The sequence below is a fragment of the Elaeis guineensis genome, chromosome 15, assembly GCF_000442705.2.
Source record: "Elaeis guineensis isolate ETL-2024a chromosome 15, EG11, whole genome shotgun sequence".
Taxonomy (NCBI): domain Eukaryota; kingdom Viridiplantae; phylum Streptophyta; class Magnoliopsida; order Arecales; family Arecaceae; genus Elaeis; species Elaeis guineensis.
This window is the reverse complement of record NC_026007.2, coordinates 60,794,764-60,811,140: the sequence shown is the minus strand read 5'-3', so window position 1 is coordinate 60,811,140 and position 16,377 is coordinate 60,794,764. Positions and strand designations below refer to the sequence as shown.

At 38.5% G+C, this 16,377-nt stretch overlaps 1 pseudogene; it reads right to left on the bottom strand.

Annotated features, from left to right (window-relative positions):
- Positions 1-2,031: 2,031 nt before the first annotated feature.
- LOC140854104 (flavonol 3-sulfotransferase-like) lies at positions 2,032-3,618 on the bottom strand (annotated as a pseudogene).
- Positions 3,619-16,377: the final 12,759 nt, after the last annotated feature.

Below are 16,377 nucleotides of genomic sequence, written 5' to 3'. Positions count from 1 at the left end.
TTTTTGACTAAATATTAGCGATGAAAATTTTATTGCTAATAACTATTAGCAACGAAAATCGATTATTAGCGATGAATTTTTTTTATCACTAATATCCTGTTTTATTGTAGTGAGAGACTCAAGAGGAAAACTTTATGAATAGTGTAAGTGGTTTGATGAGGAGGACAATGATAGAGAGACTTGATAAGGAAGGAGAATATAGACAGTTATGAAGGGTCTTTCTTAAGTGTGTATTTTATTTTTTTTTATTATTTCAGTTATGGAACTAACGGACTCTATTAATAAGAGAAATTCAATTTATATTTGACTGCTAGATATTCTCTTTAAAATATATAAAAAAATATGTTATAAAATAAGGCCCACTCCATATGATAGCCTATAGTGTCCGTCTCATGTGATTTTTGTTTCGAGTTGGCGACTAGGAGGAGCTGATTGCTCCATTCTATATGGACCAATCAGCTAAAGAGATATGCTCCATCTCAAATTTTCTCCACCACTTCCGGTATACAAAGAATTTCTCTTAAAGATCGTTTGATTGGAGATAATCTGGTATGAAAAAATAATTTTCATGTCAGATTACTATGTTTGGTATGAAAAAGAAAAGAAAGAGATAGTAAAAAAATTGATGGATCCCATACTTATTTTTTGGAGAAAGAAGGTAAAATAAATATCATGGGGATTGATATTTGATAAAGTTACAGTAATCTATATTTGACAAAAATATCTTCAATAAAATTATATATTTAATTGTTAAATTTATCTTGATATCTTTCAAATTCATTCAATAAAATTTTTTTACAAAAAAATTAAGATGAAGATAGTATTATGTAAATGGCTATGTGATTATAGTCATTATATAAAAATTAATTGAAGATGACAATACTATCCTAATATTAAAAAATTATTTTATTTTTAAAAATATATTTATAAATTTAATTAATTTTTATATAGATTTATCTCTAATCAAATATAATAAATTTTTTAATATTATTATTTAAAAAAATTCTCACCAACTCAATATAATAAAAATTATTTTTTTCTATAATTATTTTTTTAAATAAATAATTTTTAGACATTATCAGATTACCCATTGCCTAACGTATCCCAACCAAACAGGCCTTGGATAATTCCAAAGCCAGATACCAAAGCGGTGGTCGCCCCCCACTTCCCTCCAATAAATGAGTCTCTCAGAAAAGCAGAGGATGGTGAGTTACAAAAGCCCCCTTCAAATGTCAAAACGAGAAAGGAAAATCAGAAGAAAAAGGGAACGCACGAACAAACTCCGCACCCACACCATTTGGATCGATAGTGAAGACAGCTGGCGTCAAGATAAGACATATTCTCTGCAATCATTCATACACAAGGACAATAAATTGGGTCACTTTCCTCTCACCAAAAAAAAAATTGAAACACTTCTGGGCAGAACCCTGCACGGCGGCATGCGCTGGCTTCCATTACAATAGCAACCGAGTGCAAGCAGAAATCCAAAAATACAATAAAAAGCTGGCAAATTAAACTAAACCTTCACTCCCAGATTGCAGCTAAACCCATCCAAATTAATTTGACTATGTAACCTCTCTAATTTTTTTTAATACAAACAGACCGGCAATAACTCAAATAATCAAGATATAAAATATCATATAAAATTGACGGACAAATAACTCCTGATCTTTAGATTTAATACTCTAAATATATTACTATAAAAATCACAATCCAATCTACTGTATTATCTATTTTTTGATAAATATATCGAATAGACAATACAGCACAATGAGGATCCATCAGCTGCGTGACATTTTTTTTTTTTTTTGCGCATACCTATACACACATGTTGGAATTCAAGCTGAGCCGCACGCTTAAATCATTAAATTTTGGACCCAAATAATATATCAACCCCAAAACTTTTTCTCACTACCTAATATAGGGTTATCTTTGTGTACATGGATGTCTGAAAGAGTTGCTCCTCGAAATGATTCAAGCTACAGAGTTGTTTATAGTTGTGATGACTTATCCATATGTGATGGACATATCTCATTGGAATAAACTTTTATTACTTAAAAGCAACTCATGATGGGGCAACAAAGTTTATAAAGAGAGTTAAATCACACTCTTTTTCTTTGTGATGCAAGCGGAGGAAAGAATACCTTCGCCCAGTTTGTTTATAAAAGGATAAAAGAAGGTGAATCACACTTTGAGGCACATTTAATTCATGATATTTCTCACAAAAGCATGTAAAACTTGATGAACCTGATTCTCTTCCTTTGCAGCATCTTCCAAGCAGGTTCTCCCAGAGGTCAGAGCGGATCCTTTTCATGGTCTTCAGAAAAGGATAGAATAAGGTAAATCACACTCTGAACGGTACATTTAATTCATGATCTTTCTCAGAAAATTAAAGCATGCTACTACACTTGGTGAACTGGATTCTCCTCCTTCGCAGCAGCTTCCAAGCATGTTCTTCCAAGGGTTAGACCGGATCCTTCTAGCTTCTCTTGGGTGATTTCGTCCAGTCTCTGCGCCATTTTCGGACTCAGATGGTTCTTCCAATCCCTCATCTTCCCTTTCCTAAAGAAAGACGCAAATGTTGGAGGAGCTGCCGGGTCTTTGGAGTTAATTACACCAGTAGTATTTATCTCTAGGTTGCTGAGCTTCTCAAAGCTACACAACCTTATGACCTCCTCCACCATCCCTTCCTTCTCTTCGTCCGGCGAGAATGGACATCCCATGAACTCCGCCATTCTTTTCACCTTTGCCACCGGCTCTTCCATCAGCTCCTCGTACTTCAAGAACAGCACCTTGTCGGGCCTTCTCAAGCTCTCCTTCCAGTACCCGAGAGCGTGGTCCCATATCAGCCCAAACGGGCAAACGCCCTCGCAGAACATCTCGAAGGCCTTCATCAAGGGAGTCGGCTCCTTGGACGTCTTTGAGCTAATCTTCGCGTTGAAATGCCACCGGGAGACTATCACATCCTTAGGGTCTCGGCAGATGTATATGATGCGGCAGCCGGAACCCTTGATCGAGTCCGATAGCAGAGAGTAAGTCGTGTGGGAGCTGAAAATCCGAGGAGAGGGCAGGGCTTGAACCTTGGACTGTTTGCCATCAAAGAAGAGTCTGTCCAGCGACTCCACGCACTGATGGGGGTTGAGGCTAAGGAGCGGGGGGTTGAGGCTAAGGAGCGGGTGGTGAGCCAAAGGGTGTTGGGTTCGAGTCATGATGGCGAAGGCCAGGGCCTTTAGCCAGGTGGTTCTGGACTTGGGGTAGCTCACTAGGAGGAGGTCATCAGGACGGGCCGTGAAGCGTTGCCGGACGGCGATGATGCCCCCTAGGAAGTATTCAGGGATCCAGACGCCTTGGTATTGGCGGAGGCGTCATCTAGTGGGAGGGTGGAGATGAGATCGTCGAATTCTCCGACTGTTTCGGAGGTTGTTGAGGGTGCTTCGGAGGTTGTTGAGGGACTACCGAAGGATCCTGCAGCTGTGATTCTGAAGTAGCTCATCGAAGAAGGGAAGATGCGGTGATTCTGGATCGAGGATGGACTTATCTTCACAAAAAGATGTCGGGTGTATGTTCCTCAAGTGGACAACCTTAAAAAAGAGCTCTTGCAAGAATGTCATGACACTGTTTGGGCAGGTCACCCAGGAATGCACCGAACACTTGCCCTCTTGGAGCGGACATATTACTGACCAAAAATAGAGGAAGATGTGATAGAATATGTTCGGACGTGTCTCATTTGCCAGCAGGATAAGGTAGAGCGGTATAAATCTGATGGCCTTCTTGAATTTTTATCTATATCTGTGGGGGAGCGTGTCAATGAATTTTATCTCAATGGAAACAGATGGGAGGGTGGCCATGGGAGCAAGCTTCCTTCCGAGCGTCTGTACCTCGTTTTCTTATACGAGGACCAGCGAGTCCATCGGCGCGGACTGGCGAACAGCTGTACTAAATAATAATTTCGTTTTTCTTTTTCTATTTGTACAATATGATTTGGTTGACAACCGGCAAAACCAAACTTTTCAACCTCTCCCGTGAATCGTACCCCAAAAGGGCAAAAATAAAAAAATAAAAATCCCCGCGAAAGGGATATTACAATGGTTTGTTATTTCTTCTCTAACATGATTAGGGACGGGTTGTATATTTCACTCCAAACAAGGATAAACATTCCTTCGTGCGAATCCACCGTTGGATGAAGTAATATCCTCAGAATGATCTGTACCGATGATGAAGGAAGAAATTCGAAGTACTTTGATATCTAATGCGATGTGCGATCTAACGGTCAATATTGCGAAAAAAAAATGAACAACCAGTTTTTCGCATGAAGGATGAAGCCCAAACCAGTGCGAGATACGAATCTTGAGGGTCCCCAAGGTTTTTTTTTTTTTTTTTTTTTTTTGGTAGAAGACCCCCGAGGATTGAATGCGACCAGCAGTGATATAATTTCCCTTGACACGATGTACAAACCTACCACGACGGGGCCCACAGTTTCATAATGTATCCTCCGCGGTGCCTTCGGACCCATTGTTTATTTCATACAGCTTTCTCCAATGAGTCCAATCCTGTCCTGGCTGTAGCTTGTTTATTTCTTCGGGTGCGATGCTACCATGCTGAACATAAATAAATTGACATATTCTGTCTTCACCCGAACGATAGACGCGAGTTCCAGCGCAAGAAAACTCCATCTCAAAGCTGATACCTAATACGTGGATATACTCTATTGATACAGTAAAGCCATGAAAGAGCGGTATTAACTTAGTTGCTGATCATTAAGTTATTGACACCTATAATTATATAATCAATCTATAAATTTATGTATTTTTATTTTTATAGATTATAAATCATACTTTTTCGAAATTAGAGCTATCACAGTCGAGAAGAGAACTCTGGAAAAGAAAGCTCTCATACAGCCAGCTCGCATAGTTCTGCGGTACACATGTCATGTAGTAAACTCTGATACTTTAGATATTCTCTTTTATATTATTTTATTTTTTATTATCTAATATAACATTCTTTATGATGCCTTGATACTTTCAGATTCGGATGACGTGAGATCACCAATGATCCCACACTCACATAGAACAGCGTCTGGCTCTCAGATTTAGCGGCATGATAGAGGATCCGCTTGGTTTGTAGTACCTCTGACTCGACCGGAGGATAAATAGCCCGTCCATATTTAGAGCCGCACATAAGTACTATATATCTTTACTGAATATGTTTAAATTTTAACTATTTTAGAATCTAATATTTATTGTTCAAAATAAATTTTGTGGCACATTTACAGAGTTTGGGATGCCTCATGTGGTTACCGGCATCTGACGATTGATGCCAGGGTCGGTGAACGAGTTCTCCAATTGATCATCGAGGGCTCGTGATGCAGCTTGGGAGATATTTCTGATAAGTTAAAGATCTTTAATTTTTAAATTCGTAGTAGGTTTGTATTCTATTTATTAATACATAGTTACTTCTATTTGCAGGAGTACTATCGATTCGAGACTCCTCAGAATGAGGAGGTTGACCATCGGACTTTCGAGGAGGTGGCCATGCGGAGGTTCTGAGATGGGCTATACAGCCTTCAACAGTCCATCATAGAGCACTTCAGTTTCGAGTCACTATCGGACTGGAAGCCTTATATAAATCACTAGATACGGGCAGACAAATGGGAGACCCTCTACAACCAATGGAGTATTGAGGAGTACTCTGGTAGGCGGCAGAGGTCACGGCAAAAATCGATCCACCCAGTAGTATCTAATCAAGCACATTGGCAGCTCCGTTGGCACACATATTGTGACCGATAGATTGATAAAAATTCTACACTTAAATTAATTTCATATTGAATTGATCATATGTATATTTTAATTGATTTAATTTATTATATATTTATTATAGAAATTGCAGCTGGGTCGTGCACCAGGATAGCTACAGATATGGGAGGCCACATACCAGTCTAAGAGAATTGATGATTACTTAGATCCTCGATCTCGACAGATCACGGTAATAGCTTAAAATATTATTTATTAAGTTTTTATATATACTAATGAATTTCTAAACTGTACAAGCGAATTACGCAGAACCATCCTCTCAGCCCCTTCTTGACCTCGATGGATGGCTCAGGACCACCAGAGAGGTGAGTAGGAGCCAAGTCATAGGATTCGATCATAGCTTCGATCCTCCAACAGCTCGATACTCCTCTCAGGGCTTGATGATCCAGATGTGGGCTGACACACATATGGAGGAGGTCGTACAGAGACTTTGGAGCCAACAACCTTAGAGCTTCAGAAATATCGTCTGCGACACAGTCATAGAGATTCTTCAGAATCCATATTTGTGCAATCAGCTAGGCTCATTGTCACAGCTATCACAATAGGTAAGGCTATTAATAATTTTTTTTACTTATTTTAAATTTTTATATTTAGAAGCTTTAGATATTTAGATCTAAGTTCGAAAAAGAGATCTAGGAGGTAAAAATTCAATCTAACCATCCAAACAATGAGCCGGGGATGTATATAGCTCCGTATCATCGAATAGAATGTGTAGAAATAATCTGTTCGAGAATCGAAGTAGTATATCGAAATATATGTCTCCGTATCGATATATACGCTTTCATATTGAAGCTGATTAATAATTTTTTATTTTTTTCGTTACAGAATGCTGGGATATCAGGCTCTCATCCATCAGCTATTGGAGATGACGTACAACAGCAGAAGGAGGATGAGGAGAACAACGAGAAGGGTTGTATATGATTTTTTTTTATATATATAATTTTGATACTTGTAAAGCAGTATCTGTATATAAAATTATATAATTTATATTTTTAATATAATATAATTAATTTTATATTTATGATTGTATTACATAATTGTTATCTTATTTATAAAAAATTTTAAAAAATATTATTATTTGTTACTGTAATTAAAGCAGGTTCTAAAATATTTAATTATAATTTTTTAAAAAATAAAAACTATTAGTGACGACATTAGCGACACAAACTGTCATCGCTAATAAATTTTTTAAATTTTAATTAAAAAAATTAAAAACTATTAGTGACGACAGTAGCGATAGAATTGTCATTACTAATAGTTTTTTAATAATTTAATTAAGAAAAAAAATAAAATTATTAGCGATAAAATTTTATCATTAATTATATTTATTAGTGATGGTGGATTTACTGTCGCTAATAATAATAATTAGTGATGAAGTTATTTTCACTGAATTTTTAGTGATGGGAGTCCATCGCTAGTAGCATTAGTAATGGCAAACTCACTATTAGTGACGGCTACTCCTATCGTTAGTAACATTAGCGATGGAATTGCCATCGCTAAAAGTTTTTTTTCTTATAGTGTATTTAACAAAATATTCATCCAATGTTCCAATACATATTTTTAGATAAAATGATACACAGTTTTCGTTAATTTTTAAATACAAAGATCTTAGGAAAGATGAAAAATTTAGAAAAAGAGAAAAGAACTCGAGGAAGACCTTATAAATAGCAAAGATGGTGCATAGGATTTGGAAGAAGAGAAAGAGACTCAGGAGGAAGACCTTACGGATAGTATAAGTGGTTTGATGAGAAGGATAATAGATGAAGAGACTTGATGAGGAAGAAAGAGGATATAAATGGTTATAAAGGGTCTCTCTTGAACGTGTATTTTATTTTTTTTTTATTGTTTGAGTTATGGATCTAACGGACTCTGTTAATAGGAAAAATTTAATTCATATTTAACTTCTAGATTTTCTCTTTAAAATATATGAAAAAAATATGATATAAAAGAAGGCCCATCCTAAAGAGATGCGCTACATCTCAAATTTTCTCCACCACCTCCGGTGTACAAAGAATTTCTCTTAAAGACCGTTTGATTGGAGATAATCTAGTATAAAGAAATAATTTCCATATCAGATTATCATGTTTGGTATAAAAAAGAGAAGAAAGAGATGGTTAAAAAATTAATAGATTCTAGGCTTATTTTTTAGAGAAAGAAGATAAAATAAATATTATAAAAAATTGATATTTAATAAAATCTCAAGTGGTGGTAATCCATACTTGACAAAAATATCCTAAATAAAGTTGCATATATAATTATTAAATTTATTCTGATGTCTTTCTAAATTCATTCAATAAAAAATTTTTATAAAAAAATTAAGATGGAGATAGTATTATATAAACAGTTATGTGATTATAGCCATTACATAAAAATTAATTGAAAATGATAATATTATTTTAATATTAAAAAAATATTTTATTTTTAAAAATATATTTATAAATTTAATTAATTTTTATATAAATTTATTTTTAATCAAATTAGTATTTTTTTTTTGATATTATTATCTGAAAAAAAAATTTACTGATTCAATGTAATAAAAATTATTTTTTTATAATTATTTTTTTAAAATAAATAATTTCTAAACATTATCAGATTACCCGTTACCGAACGTACCCCAATCAAACAGGCCTTCAATAATTCCAAAGCCATACACCAAAGCGGTGGTCCCCACACACTTCCCTCCAATAACTGAGTCTCCCAGAAAAGCAGAGGATAGTGAATTACAAAAGCCCCCTTCAAATCTCAAAACGAGAAAGGTAAATCAGAAAAAAAAAAAAAAAAAAAAAAAGGAACGCACAAACAAGCTCCACACGCGCACCACTTGGATCGAGAGTGAAGACAGCTGCCGTCGAGATAAGATAGATTCTCTGCAATCATTCATACGCAAGGACAATAAATTGGGCACTTTTCTCCTACCAAAAAAGGGGATCTCCGATGAGAATATCATCTCTCTCGAAATTTTTTAAATATTATATAATATAATAAAAAAATAATAAAATAAAAATAATAAATTAGTCATAAAAAATTTATCTTTACGAGGCATACAAATTTTACTATAAAAAATAAATTTTACAAGAAAAGATCTAATTTTCAACCCTCGTACATCCAATTTCTCTCTCACAAAAAGTTCTCGTTTATAAAAATGCTTTCTCTTTGAAGCGATCGCTGTCCGCTATCTAAGAGTCTTGCTCCTTCTCTTTACAGCGTACGACAGCTCTCTCTCTACTTCGAATCTCTGGTCTTCATGTCGCACGAGTCTCTGTTCACAAACAAAAAGCCACACTAGAATACCACAGATTACTGTTCTTGTGAACAGTAATCAAATCATGGCTTTCCTTGAGAAAACCAAGCCACCACCCATTCTGTTGAGCATCAGGCTCTTTTAAAGGGCTTAATCCAGTGTTAGAAACTGATTAGGACTCTTAATCAAGGAAAAAAACTATTTTGAACTGTTGGATCATGATCGGGAGTTCTCTGGGCCATCGGATCGTGCTCCGGTCCATGGAATAGTACCGTGGATCGTGAGAAATGGCTGGAAAACCAATCTGTGGTCCACGCACGAGTTTGTGGACTGCTTGGTCCATGGTGGACTGGGGTACAGGCCCCAGGCATGGTGCCTGCGCTTGGGCCAGCTCGCGCCGGGCGCCTAGGCTCGGGCTGCACCTCCCGCGCGTGCGCATGGGCTGGGCCACACCCTCGCCTGGCCTCGCACCCGCATCTGGGCCGCACGCCCCGCGCAGTGCTGCAGGCTGGGCTGCACCCCGCCGCACGCAGCCGCTTCGTCACCGCTCCGTCGGCCCGCCATCGGTTGCTAGCGTCCTCCGCCACCTCGGGTCTCGTACCGACTTCAGAAGCTCGTATCTTCTCAGTTCGAGCTTCGTTTTGGGTGATCTTAATCTCGTTAGATTCTATTTTTCATCGCTAACCTCACTGTGAGCTCAATGTGGATCGAATTTTGAGACATCAAATCTTAATAATCTCCACCTCGACTCGATATTCAGTCTCTTCCTAACTCCGAGAGCTTCTGGATCTCCTCATCCCCATGCCCTGGGGCAATCGCCTGCTGATCATAGATGGACAAACATGGCAGTCGAGCCAGACCGCTCGATCCCATCTCCATTGTATGCTGTGCTCCTCCTGACCTGAGACCTACTCGGGGCATCGTCCTGCAGCAATAGAAATCTCACCTTGCAATATCGCCTCTCATCCTCTCGAGTCTCCTATTTTGTGCCCGATCCTCCTCTATCTGGAGCTCCACCTCGCTTTGGGCTCCACCTAGCTCCTGAAGCTCCACCCTGCACTGGACTCCCTGTCAGGTAATAATGTCCTCTACTCTCCTTCTTCCCCTCCAACACAATCCTATCACCAGTAGCACCCTCAGGATTTCTCCACCAGCTACCGTCCTATAGCCTACCGAATCCAATCTGCTAAGTGAGATAAGATTTCGCCTAAAATCGGATATGTATCAGACCTCTCCCAATCTCCTCACTGTACCGTCATATGTCCTCCAGCTGACCGTCCCAATGCCTCTAATCGCACAGCTCGATCCATCCAGCAGATATATAGTGCTCTCACTGTTCTCCAGAGAGTTAAACTGCTCCTCTCTGCAACATACATGATGGGTGTATATAGAATCTAATATCCATTGCTGGGAAGAAGTGGATACCTCGTCAGATATCTTCAGGACATCTCCATCTGAATCGTTGTCGGCCATTTCTATAGCAGCCACCGTTCGATTTTGAGTTGAGGGTAATCTCTGACTAGATGCTCCAACTTCTCACACCGGTAACACTTAGTTTTGCTCAAGTCCCTCCTAGATTTGGACCGCCCTCATCGTGATCTCCTGTCGCTCCGTCTATCGCCTCCTGCTCCTCCAAAAGCTACCAAAGCTGAGCTACCGCCACCTGAGCTCGAAGCTGGGTTCTCCCTCCTGCGAACCTCATTCTGGAGTATTGCCATGGTGACCTCGTCCATCTTGATGGTGCTCTTTCCCACTAGAAGAGCAGTCACCAAGGACTCGTACGAAGGGAGAAGTGATGCTAGCAAAATCAGTGCCCTGATCTTCTCCTCAACATTCTCACCAATGCCGAGGAGGTCGATGAGGATTTTCTGAAAATAGCTTAGATGCTCCTGCACGCTCTGTCCCTCAGCCATCCATAGCTGGTAAAACTGCCTCCAAAGGAAAAGAGTATCGGTGAGAGATTTCGTCATGTACAACTCCTCGAGCTTCGACCATAGCACCATCGAGAAAGTCTCACTCAGCACATGGATCACCACCTCATCCGCTAGGTACATGTGGATGATACTCACCGCCTGTATCTGTAGCCATTTTCAATCCCGCACCTCCATGGTGGTTGGCTTCTCCTCGCACAAGAGAGCATCGATCAACCCCTGTTGGATAAGCACGTCTTTCACCCTTGCCTGTCACAAAGAGAAATTACTCTTTCCATCAAACTTGTTAATCCCCATCTTGATTGTTTCTGTCTTCTCCATCTTCAATCTTGCTCACCACCACTGCAATCTGTATCCTTGTACCGTCTCGCTCTGATACTTCTTGTTGGGTGGATGTTTGGCTAGGACACCACCTCCCAAAACCTTTTCGATACTGCACGATGCAGTAGGAAGAAAAAAGAAATAAAACAAAAACAATCAAAATATGTGGATCAACTACAAAAGGGCTCGCCTCCACGGGGCATGCAAACTTTACTATGAAAAAGAAATTTTACAAGAAGAGATTTCACCCTCAACCCTCGTACACCTAATTTTTCTCTCACAGAAAGTTCTCTTTCACAAAAGCTCTTTCTCTTGGAAGACCCCTCTGAATCCCTGAAGCAATCACTGTCCGCTGTCCAGGAGCTCTGCTCCTTCTTTTTACAGCATACGGTAGCTCTCTCTCTCCTTCAGATCTCTGGTCTTCGCACCGTCCGAGTCTCTGTTCATGAACAAAAAGCCACACCAAAAGACCACATGTTACTGTTCCCATGAACAGTAACCAAATCACGGCTTCCCGTGAGAAAACCAAGCCACCACCCATTTTGTTGAGCATCAGGCCCTTTTAAAGGGCTTAATCCCGTGTTAGAAACTGAATAGGACTCTTAATCAAGGCAAAAAACTATTTCGGACCGTTGGATCATGACCGAAAGCTCTCTAGGCCATTCGATCGCTCTTCGGTCCCTGAAATAGTATCGTAGACCGAGAGAAATGGCTGGAAAACCGATCTGCGGTCCATGCGTGGGTCTGTGGATTGTTCGATCCATGGTGGACTGGGGTACAGGCCCCAGGCGCGGTGCCTGGGCCTGGGCCGGCCAGTGCGCGGGGGCCTGGGCTGCGCTCGTGCTGGGCGCCTGTGCCCGGGCCGTGCCTCTCGCACGCACGCGGGCTGGGCCACACCCCCACCTGGGCCTCACGCCCGCGTCTGGGCCACACACCCCGCGTGGTGCCACGCACGGCCGAGCCACCGTCGCTCTGCCGGCCTGCCACCGGCCATCAGCGTCCTCCGCCATCTTGGATCTCATGCCGACTTCAGAAGCTCGTATCTTCTCCATTCGAGCTCCATTTTGGGTGATCTTGATCTCGTTGGACTCTATTTTTCATCGCGAATCTTGCTGTGGGCTCATTATAGATCGAAACTTGAGACATCAGATCCTAACAAAATACTTTGGGCAGAACCCTGCATGGGGGCATGTGCTGGCTTCCATTACAATAACAAGCGAGTGCAAGCAAAAATCCAAAAATACAATAAAAAGCTGGCAAATTAAACTAAACCTTCACTCCCAGATTGCATCTAAACCCATCCAAATTAATTGGTTGTATATTCTCTCTATTTTTTTATACAAACAAATGATGACATCATTTTGATACGAAAGTAAAATAAATGATCAAGATATAAAATATCGATCTTCAGATACAATCTTTCGAATACCCCGTCACAAAGACAGCAATCCAGTCTATTACATTATTCATCTTTCGATAAACATATCATATGTAATAACTAGATTAAAAAAATAATAATAATAATAAAAAAGAAGAGAACGGAAGAGGACTCCTGATAGAGTCCGTCTTCCCTCTTTGAATCAAAATGGGATTGGGACTCTAGGAGCCCTAGATCCCATCTATAAATCCCCTTCTCCCCTCCCTCCAAAGGATCCCAGAGCCCGGCCTCCTCTCTTCTTCCTCCCTCTTTCTTTCTCGTTTTACCGATTTTCTTAGACCCGTGCTCACCGAAAATTGGAAACGGAGACACTACCGGAGCTAGAGGTAAGCCCCTCCCCTTCTTCCTCTCCCTCTTTCCTTTCTCTCCTGGCCCAAGGCCTCGCCGCCAGCCACCAACTTTGTCAAAAATTAGTCGCAAAAGAAATCCCTTGTTTTTTTGAATTTTCCCTTGATTTTGCCGGTCGAACCTTGCCGCCGGCCGTCCCTTGCTCCATCGCTGCCTCCACCTGCTACCGGATCTCCGGCCAAGCCACCGGAGCCCGAGCCACCGAGGGGGGGGACCTCACGGTCTTCCCCTGTTTCAGCCAAGGGAGGCCGCGGGAAGAAAAGAAAAGAAGAAGAAGAAAAGAAAAGAAAAAGGAAAAAGAAAAAGAAAAGAAAAAGGAAAAAGAAAAAGAAAAAAAAAGAGAAAGAGAAAAATAAAAATAAAATAAAAAGAAGAAGAAGAGAGAAAAATTTTCTCTCTCCTCTCTCCACCTTCTCTCTCTAGTTTCTCTCTCTAAATTCTCTCTCTAGACCTTTTTCTCTCTCTTTATGGATTTTATCTCTCTAGTGTCTTTCTCTCTTTGATTTCATCACGGATCCTAGGATAAAATTGAGATGAAAATAAGATGATCCGAGGTTGCTCCAAAATTTGTGCGGTAGATCTGATCCTAGTCCGATCCTATTCGAAATTTGTAACACTTGATTCATTTTGAGTCATCCTGATAGGACCTTTGATGATATCGATCATGAGTACCTCATCGAAAGGATACGAAGGTTTCTCTCTCCACTTTCTCTCTCTTTCTCTCTCTAAAATTTTCTCTCTCTTCATGAATTTTTTTCTCTCTAGAAGTCTTATAGATCAGTGGAGGATCCTGATACATAGACAAGTCTTAATTTTGGTTAATCCTAAGAGAGGTCCTCGATTTGTGTATTAGGATCAATTATCGAAAATTTCTCTATATGTAGTTTTTATATTGATCAGGGTTATGAAGAGATGATTGTCTGCATATGATATCGAGTGAAATATTTTGTTAAAGAAATTCATAAGTCAAAGAAGAACATTGATTTCTGTGCTCGGATCAGTCACTGGTAAAGGTAAGAATCCCTGTACATGATCCCCATTATAAATATGCTATTTTACTGTTGGTCTTGCATTATTGATTTTGCATCGTCGGATTTGAGATCGATGAATTTATTATATCTGAGATATTGTTATTTGATTTTGAGCATGAGTATGTTATGTCAATATATATGTATCAGAGATTGGTGGCATGATTATATGGATATGATATATCTGAATTGATCATAATGCAAGTCGGAATTGATTTGATGAAATCAACACAAATGATTAAATGAAAAGAAAGAGATGTATGGTATGGACTAGCCTTGTCATATGGAACAGCCCGCCAGGAGTTTATGCCTGGGACAGCCCCCACTGGCTTACAGGTGGATCAGCCGGTCAGGAGCTCATGCCTGGGACAGCCCGCTAGGAGCTTATGCCTGGGACAACCTCTCACGAGTTTTCATACGTGGGACAGTCGGTCAGGAGCTCATCTTGGGACAGTCTTGAAAGATTTTTTAAGTGAATTCGATCCGGATGATGACTGAGGTATAGACTTGGATAGTCTAGAGCCAGAAAGAAAATGTTAAAAATCATGTGATTATGAAAAGAGAAATGAAAGATAAGGCATGAAATAATTGTTGAACAAAAGTGTTTCACTTGTTAACATGTGATGATGCATCTATTTTGACAAGACAGAAAATTTATGAATGTTTATATTATTCTGAACATTGAACATGAGATTTTATATTTTACTGCTTATCCTTATTTTTAGACTATATTACTATATCAGTGTGATATGAAAATTCTTACTGGGCTGTAAAGCTCACACTCCTTCATATTTTTTTTCTTCTTAGAGTTACAGGATGCTTATGATTGGCTATGGTCTGGATTTACGGATGAGCAGAAGGATAAATAGAGTGTCATAGTATCTGATCAGAAAATTGAAAAAATTTAAATTATAATTATGCAAGATTTTATGAATTATTATTGAAATTAAATATTATGGTTGATGAGATTGTAATGATTTAATTTGGCCTTGCATATTCTTTAGGGCTTGCTCTAAGGAGTGTGCGGCCATCACGTATCCGACCCGGGTGTTGGGTTCGGGACATGACAGAATGGTATCAGAGCTTAGGTTATGATCATTGGAGATTACGATATAAATGATTAGGATGTGATAGAATAATATCAAAGCTTAGGTTTAAGATCATTAGAGATTATGAAGAGATATTAAAACTTTATGTAAGATCAGTAGGATGTGACAGAGTGGCATTTGAGCTTAGAGCTTAGGTTACGTTTATTTGGAGACAATGATACAAGTGATTAGGATATGACAGAAAGTTTAGGGTTACTAAGGATTGTCATATAAGTGATATCAAAACTTTGGGATTATAATCAATAGCGTATGATTGATAAAATCAGAGTTTAAGATTATGATTATTAAAAGTATGATACAATGATATTACAATTTAGGTTATGATCATTAGAGAATATGATTTAAGTGGTATTTAAGCTTAAGATTATAATTATTGAAATTATGACTTTAGTGATATTTAAACTTAGGTTATGATCATAAAGAACATGATAGACATAAAACAAACGATCCGGTAATTAGATTTCGAGTCAATAGATATTAAGATAAAATTTATGTATAAGTGGCATATGATATCTATAATAGAATTGATGAGTTATATCTTAGAATTCAATTAGTAAGGTTGACCTAAGTATGAAAAGAGTTGACCTTGGAATAAAGTGGGAGTTATTGATAAGTTATGTTGAGTATACTAGAGGATTTTGGAATGTAAAACTTATATGATTAAATATTATGATAACTTTTCTGATTTTGATGTTAATTATTTGAGCATTACAAAATTTAAATTTATCAGAAGGAAGTTAGGATATGGTCTAAGAAGAAATTTCATCATATGAGAGAGAAATATTTTTGAGTATTGAACCTATAAGAGGATCATATATGAAACTCAATTTTAAATGAAAAAATATACTTGAATTTTATTATGAGAATATGAGATACACATCTTGGTGAAATCTTTGGTCACTCAAAATATCATATTCTGAATATGATTCCTTGATCTTTTAAGTTGCATTGAATTTCAAGTTAAAAATTTATTTTTCTAAGTGGATCAAAAGTATTTTGATATTGCTAAATTAAAAAAAATATATATTTTATCAGAGTATGATATACAGATTATGATGAAATCTTTAATAATTCGTATTACTATCTTTGAATTAGATTTTTTTTAAATTTTTCTTGTGATTGTTGAAGATGGTGAAGTGTATTAATTATTC